This window comes from Staurois parvus, unplaced genomic scaffold (genome assembly GCF_062004578.1).
Source record: "Staurois parvus isolate SC_StPar_1 unplaced genomic scaffold, SC_StPar_1.0 ptg000386l, whole genome shotgun sequence".
Classification (NCBI taxonomy): Eukaryota; Metazoa; Chordata; class Amphibia; order Anura; family Ranidae; genus Staurois; species Staurois parvus.
In genome coordinates, this window is record NW_028318182.1 from 288621 (window position 1) to 297281 (window position 8661).

Below are 8661 nucleotides of genomic sequence, written 5' to 3' on the forward strand. Positions count from 1 at the left end.
TATTTTATAGCGTTTACAAATGGCGGTATATATACTGGAATTTTTTTTCCCTACTAGTTATAGTGGGACTGCGGGGGGCATTCTGACACTGGGGGAACTGACTTGGTGTCACTGACATCCCCAGTGACACCAATACAGTGATCAGTGCTAATAAACAGCATTGACACTGTACTAATGGCACTGGGCAGCAAGGGGTTAACATCTGGGGCGATCAAAGGGTTAATTGTGTGCTGTGTGTGTTTTACTGTATGCTGTGTGGATGCTTTACACTGTAAGCACACGGCTTTGTATGGCTGTGCTATGCAGAGCCATACAAAGCCGTGTGCAGGAGCTGACAGGGAAGATATTTGTGTTGTTTATACACAGGTCTCTCCCCCATTAGTGATACTCGGCGATCAACGGGTGCCGGTGAGTAATCACTGGCCGGCACCCGGTGATTGACAGACAAGGCCGTGAATGGCAGCGTGCGCCCCCTATTTGGAACTGCAAAATCATCAGTCTGCACACCCATGCCGCCCTGTAGCCGTATTTCTGCTATAGGGCAACGCAGAAGTGGTTAATAGTCTGATTAGAAACAAAAAAATAAACACAACTGGGGACTTATCTCAAATTTAATTCACACACTGTATACACTGTCCCCTCCCTGTATACACTACCCCCCACCCTGTACACACTACCCCCCATCTCTGTATAAATTGTCCCCTCCCTGTGCACATTGTCCCCCTCCCTGTGCACATTGTCCCCCTCCCTGTACACATTGTCCCCCTCCCTTTACACACTGCCCCCCTCCCTGTACACACTGCTCCCCATCTCTTTATACATTGTACCCGTCCCAATCTTACTGCATAGCAAAGAAGAGCACACAGATCCAGTTATGACAAGTATATACTTAAAAAAAGAAAGATTTGCTTCAAATATGTTAGTTTATGTTGATCAGGGCAGGGGGCAATTGAACATCTAATATGAACACATTACAATTCAGTTTTTTTATATACAAAGCAAGCATACTTACAATGGTGCAAAAGAGGTATGGCCATATAATGCCATTTTAACATCTCTACCCCAGTTAATTGACAACAATTCACACCTGGAAATCAAGGAATTAATATCCAATCAGGATTCCTGGCAACAACAATGGGGTTATGTAAGGAGGACAGGATGGTGTGACGATTGCGACGTCAGACCCCGGCCCTTCTCACCAAACTCGTGACTGAAGGACTAGTCAATCTAAAACCGCGATGTCATGTGCGTAACAATGCCACGCCCAGCTGCACCCTGCACAACGATTTTCCAGCTCACTGGACCACAAATCGATGTACCGGCAGCCTGAGCGCGATTGTTACTGGGTCAGGTTAATTACGCAATTAACTCTTCACACTGCCACCACCTCCTTTTTTGTACAGAGAAAGAGGAAACTCGGCAATATCAGCAATAACACTATGATGGTTAGATAATCGTCTGTATACCACTGTCACCGCAGACAGGTTATACAGAGGGTTAAACACACACAGTAGCGTTCTTCAGCGGCATGAATTCGTAAGTTGCATTAAGGAGCTTTAGAAACAGTTCAACACTTTCAGAAAGTAAGATTTATTACTAAAAGGTCAAAAGGGTGCAATAAAAATATTTACAGAAAAAAGATGTAGCCAATATATATATAAATATACAGAGAACAATAGCACAGCAAAGAGGTAACAGAAAGGAGGTTAAAGGATTAAAGTACTTGCCAATCAGCCTTGGGTTAAGCAGTTTCAGGTCTTATGAGCTCAAAAAGGATTTCTGGTCTTCCACTCAGTTTCGATGTTACAGGGAGACTCTGCTTTCTCTCCAACACAACTCTAAGCATAACAGCCCTTTTTCTACAATCTCAGCGGGGTGTCTCCTTACAACAAAAAAACAATTGCCTTATTTGGGGAGGGAGGTGTAGGTGGAGACTGAAGTTATGACTAGAAGCTCTCCTAGTTGCTATTTTGGCTCATAACTTTTCCTAGGTACATTTGACATTCCACCCACGGGTAGATTAGTATGCAGAACCGTCTGCTGAAGATCTACATATTAAATATAACATACCTGCTGGGATGATTAAAGAGATTTTATTTTCTACTCTCCTGTTGATCTCAGCTAGGGAAGGTAAGATACCAAACGATTTGTCTCAACGTGACCAATCTTAAGATATGCCTGTTTTTTGTGTAAGTCCCTCATATTCCAAGATATGAGACATAGGGTAAAAATTGATTTTTGAATGTGGTATCTAGTTTATTACTCCTCTGGAATGTCTTTGAACTCAGGGAAAGGCTTGGGTTATACTTTTATGATGTGCCAGATTGCACAGTTTCTTAGACAGCGCGGCACCTAGCTCGAGAGGTTTTATAGCTCGGAGCGCCCAGCTGTGCTTTGGCCACTTGTGACCTCGGCCAACACACAGGCCACATGGCACTGTGGATGAACAGAGTGGGAGGGGGAATGATGGGACAACATGGAGAATTCTTACCAAAATGGAGGGACGCGTCCAGCTTTGTGTGCATGATTGCTACAGATGGCACCACAACTTTCAAACCTCCCATCCTGCTCTTGGGCAACCAATATTAACATGCTGCATGTGATTGGATTAGGCGTTCTTAGGTGTGAATGTAAATAATGAAGTATCTTCCTGACACTCATTGAACTGAAAAAGTGTCTGAGTAAGTTTGAAAATGTCTTTAAAATTCCAGAACAAGTCTAGATGAATGTGACTACTACTGCTACTGAATAGAAAGATAACAACTGTACTCCAATTGTAGCTCTTCTTGCTGTATTTATCCTTGTGAGCAAGCTGGGATCTGTGAAAAACATTAATCCCCCCCCCCCACCCTATAGCAGAAATACTGCTACAGGGCAGCAGGGGTGCGCAAAATCATGTATATATACACACGTGATTTTGCATTTCGGGGTAGGGGTCGCATGCCAGCCACGCGCGCCCTACCCGCGCCGCCATTCGTGGTCTCGGCTGCCAATCACCGGGTCCCAGCTGGTGATTCCCTGCCTGCACCTGGCGATCATCGAGTATCACCAACGGGGTAGAAACCAGTGTATAAACAACACAGATCTCTCCCCATTCAGCTCTTGCACACTGTTTTATATGGCTCTGCATAGCACAACCATACAAAGCAGTGTGCTTACAGTGTAAAGCACACACATACAACACAGTAAAACAGCACACAGCACACAGTTAACCCTTTGATCTCCCCAGATGTTAACCCCTTCCTGCCCAGTGCTATTAGTACAGTGTCAGTGCTTTTTATTAGCACTGATTACTGTATTGGTGTCACTGGGGATGTCAGTGACACCAAGTCAGTTCCCCCGGTGTCAAAATGCCCCCCGCAATTCTGCTGTCCCGCTATAAGTCGCTGATTGCCGCCATTACTAGTAACAAACTAAAATTAAAAAAATTCCAGTATATATACCACCATTTGTAAATGTTATAACCTTCACGTAAACCAATTAATTTACACGTATAGGGATTTTTTTCAGCAAAGACATGTAGAAGAATACATTTTGGCCTAAATTTATGACGAAATTAGATTTTTTAAATTGTTTTATTGGACATGTTTAATAGCAAAAAGTCAAAAATATTGTTTTTTTTCTCAAACTTGTCAGTGTTTTCTTGTTTATAGCGCAAAAAATAAAAAACACAGAGGCAATCAATTACCACCGAAAGAAAGCTCTATTTGTGGGAAAAAAAGGATGTAAATTTCATTTGTATGCAGAGTTGCATGACCACGCAATTGTCAGTTAAAATAACCCAGCGCTGTAATGCCAAAAATGGCCTGGTAAAGAAAGGAGGTAAATCCTCAAGAGGGCAAGTGGTTTAACCTCTTTGCGCCGGCACCTCCCGACCCTTTAAGGGTTTCAGAAGCCGGGGCGGCCGGGTGGGGTTTTAAGGTCATGTGACCGCTGTGATTTGCCATCACGGTGGTCACATGATTAGGAAAGGTCCCGATCGAAAGAGGAGATTGAGACCTTTCCGTGAGTATGGGACATGCGTGCTGGGAGTGCGCAGGGCGCGCTCTCAGCACATATGTTTTTGGTAATTGCACGCAAATGTGCGGCCGCTCAGCGTCAAGGCCCAGACATCGGGAGGCCGCACATTTGCATGTGGCCGGTGTGAAGAGGTTAAGAATGGTTGTTTTTCGGGTGGAGACATGATGTATGCAGTCACTTTTCTGAACTAAGATTGGAGAGCTAAGATTGGGGTGCAGCTGTTATCTTTCATCCTTTGATGTAGAGAGGAGAAGGACTATGGGAGCCTGCACCCAGATTGTCCATGCATGGTAAGGGGAGCAAGTCTTTAGCGGTGGTATGAATCTGGACTGCTTGCAAGTGCAGGTAACTTATGCCCTGTAGACCAATGTGAAAGTGAAAGAATTCTCTTATATACTCTTCCTTGAAGCTATTCTAAAGCTGACCTTTGTGTTACACATACTGTATGTTGGAATGTGATGGAAACACCTTGTAGTGCTATGGTGCTGGATGTCAGAATTTCATGATCAGATCTTAACCTCTTCAGCACCAACCATTGTAAGGCAAGTGGCTATCTTTACATGCCTTTTCTTTGTGCTCATTTGCCTCTTAGTCTTGTGAGCACAGTCATTGGAGAGTGCAAATCACAGAAAAAAGCTACAGAATCATTGAAAATGTCTTTGTACCAAGTGGTTGCTATAATCAGTCGCAGTGATCACAACTATAAACAATGCCTGTGATCACACTTGTCAATCGCAAGTGTTCATCACAGGCAGAAAGCACAGAGCAAATGAGAATGGCTTTATATCTTGTGATGGTTGTGACTAGAGATGAGCGAATCGAAGTAGGCGAAGTGGAATTCGTTTCGAATAATAGAAAAATTTTGATTCGCGCCGAATCCGAAAATTAGCATACTTCGGATGCGCGAATCGAAATTTTTCCTAAAATGGCGGCGACATGTGCGGCGACGGAGCGGGGATGTCTGGGAAGGCGCGCAGACAAGGCGCGCTGACCCATAATGCATTCATTAATGACATGTGATCGCATTAGCCAATCAGCAGCCAGCCAGCCAGCACTGTGTAATGGTCGAGCTATAAATGACGGCCATTTTCGAATTCTCCATTTGCCTCCAGTCATTCAAGAGAGGCAGACCTCTCTGTATTAGGGACAGAGTTAGGGCCACAGAAACGTTACTTAGGGACAGAGAAACGTTACTTAGGGCCACAGAAACGTTACTTAGGGACAGAGAAACGTTACTTAGGGCCACAGAAACGTTACTTAGGGCCACAGAAACGTTACTTAGGGCCACAGAAACGTTACTTAGGGCCACAGAATCGTTACTTAGGGCCACAGAAACGTTACTTAGGGCCACAGAATCGTTACTTAGGGCCACAGAAACGTTACTTAGGGCCACAGAAACGTTACTTAGGGCCACAGAAACGTTACTTAGGGCCACAGAAACGTTACATAGGGCCACAGAAACGTTACTTAGGGCCACAGAAACGTTACTTATGGCCACAGAATCGTTACTTAGGGCCACAGAAACGTTACTTAGGGCCACAGAAACGTTACTTAGGGCCACAGAACCATTACTTAGGGCCACAGAAACGTTACTCAGGGACAGACACAGAATTGTTACTCAGGGACAGACACAGAATTGTTACTGAGGGACACAGAATTGTTACTGAGGGACACAGAATTGTTACTCAGGGACAGACACAGAATTGTTACTCAGGGACAGACAGAATTGTTACTGAGGGACACAGAATTGTTACTGAGGGACACAGAACTGTTACTCAGGGACACACAACTGATACTCAGGGACACAGAACTGTTACTCATGGACACAGAACTGTTACTCAGGGACAGACACAGAATTGTTACTGAGGGACACAGAATTGTTACTGAGGGACACAGAATTGTTACTGAGGGACACAGAATTGTTACTCAGGGACAGACACAGAATTGTTACTGAGGGACACAGAACTGTTACTCAGGGACACAGAACTGTTACTCAGGGACACAGAACTGTTACTCAGGGACAGACACAGAATTGTTACTGAGGGACACAGAATTGTTACTGAGGGACACAGAATTGTTACTCAGACAGACACAGAATTGTTACTCAGGGACAGACACAGAATTGTTACTGAGGGACACAGAATTGTTACTGAGGGACACAGAATTGTTACTCAGGGACACAGAACTGTTACTCAGGGACAGACACAGAATTGTTACTGAGGGACACAGAATTGTTACTGAGGGACACAGAATTGTTACTCAGGGACAGACACAGAATTGTTACTCAGGGACAGACACAGAATTGTTACAGAGGGACACAGAATTGTTACTGAGGGACACAGAACTGTTACTCAGGGACACAGAACTGTTACTCAGGGACACACAACTGTTACTCAGGGACAGACACAGAATTGTTACTGAGGGACACAGAATTGTTACTGAGGGACACATAATTGTTACTCAGGGACAGACACAGAATTGTTACTCAGGGACAGACACAGAATTGTTACTGAGGGACACAGAATTGTTACTGAGGGACACAGAATTGTTACTGAGGGACACAGAACTGTTACTCAGGGACACAGAACTGTTACTCAGGGACACAGAACTGTTACTCAGGGACAGACACAGAATTGTTACTGAGGGACACAGAATTGTTACTCAGGGACACAGAATTGTTACTGAGGGACACAGAATTGTTACTCAGGGACACAGAATTGTTACTCAGGGACAGACACAGAATTGTTACTGAGGGACACAGAATTGTTACTGAGGGACACAGAATTGTTACTGAGGGACACAGAATTGTTACTCAGGGACACAGAATTACTGAGGGACACAGAATTGTTACTGAGGGACACAGAATTGTTACTCAGGGACACAGAATTGTTACTCAGTGACAGACACAGAATTGTTACTGAGGGACACAGAATTGTTACTGAGGGACACAGAATTGTTACTCAGGGACAGACACAGAATTGTTACACAGGGACAGACACAGAATTGTTACTGAGGGACACAGAATTGTTACTGAGGGACACAGAATTGTTACTGAGGGACACAGAACTGTTACTCAAGGACACAGAACTGTTACTCAGGGACACAGAACTGTTTCTCAGGGACACAGAACTGTTACTCAGGGACAGACACAGAATTGTTACTCAGGGACACAGAATTGTTACTGAGGGACACAGAATTGTTACTCAGGGACACAGAATTGTTACTGAGGGACACATAATTGTTACTCAGGGACACAGAATTACTGAGGGACACAGAATTGTTACTCAGGGACACAGAATTGTTACTCAGGGACACAGAATTGTTACTCAGGGACAGACACAGAATTGTTACTGAGGGACACAGAATTGTTACTCAGGGACACAGAATTGTTACTGAGGGACACAGAATTGTTACTCAGGGACAGACACAGAATTGTTACTGAGGGACACAGAACTGTTACTGAGGGACACATAATTGTTACTCAGGGACAGACACAGAATTGTTACTCAGGGACAGACACAGAATTGTTACTGAGGGACACAGAATTGTTACTGAGGGACACAGAATTGTTACTGAGGGACACAGAACTGTTACTCAGGGACACAGAACTGTTACTCAGGGACACAGAACTGTTACTCAGGGACAGACACAGAATTGTTACTGAGGGACACAGAATTGTTACTCAGGGACACAGAATTGTTACTGAGGGACACAGAATTGTTACTCAGGGACAGACACAGAATTGTTACTCAGGGACAGACACAGAATTGTTACAGAGGGACACAGAATTGTTACTGAGGGACACAGAACTGTTACTCAGGGACACAGAACTGTTACTCAGGGACACAGAACTGTTACTCAGGGACAGACACAGAATTGTTACTGATGGACACAGAATTGTTACTGAGGGACACATAATTGTTACTCAGGGACAGACACAGAATTGTTACTCAGGGACAGACACAGAATTGTTACTGAGGGACACAGAATTGTTACTGAGGGACACAGAATTGTTACTGAGGGACACAGAACTGTTACTCAGGGACACAGAACTGTTACTCAGGGACACAGAACTGTTACTCAGGGACAGACACAGAATTGTTACTGAGGGACACAGAATTGTTACTCAGGGACACAGAATTGTTACTGAGGGACACAGAATTGTTACTCAGGGACACAGAATTGTTACTCAGGGACAGACACAGAATTGTTACTGAGGGACACAGAATTGTTACTGAGGGACACAGAATTGTTACTGAGGGACACAGAATTGTTACTCAGGGACACAGAATTACTGAGGGACACAGAATTGTTACTGAGGGACACAGAATTGTTACTCAGGGACACAGAATTGTTACTCAGTGACAGACACAGAATTGTTACTGAGGGACACAGAATTGTTACTGAGGGACACAGAATTGTTACTCAGGGACAGACACAGAATTGTTACACAGGGACAGACACAGAATTGTTACTGAGGGACACAGAATTGTTACTGAGGGACACAGAATTGTTACTGAGGGACACAGAACTGTTACTCAAGGACACAGAACTGTTACTCAGGGACACAGAACTGTTTCTCAGGGACACAGAACTGTTACTCAGGGACAGACACAGAATTGTTACTGAGGGACACAGAAT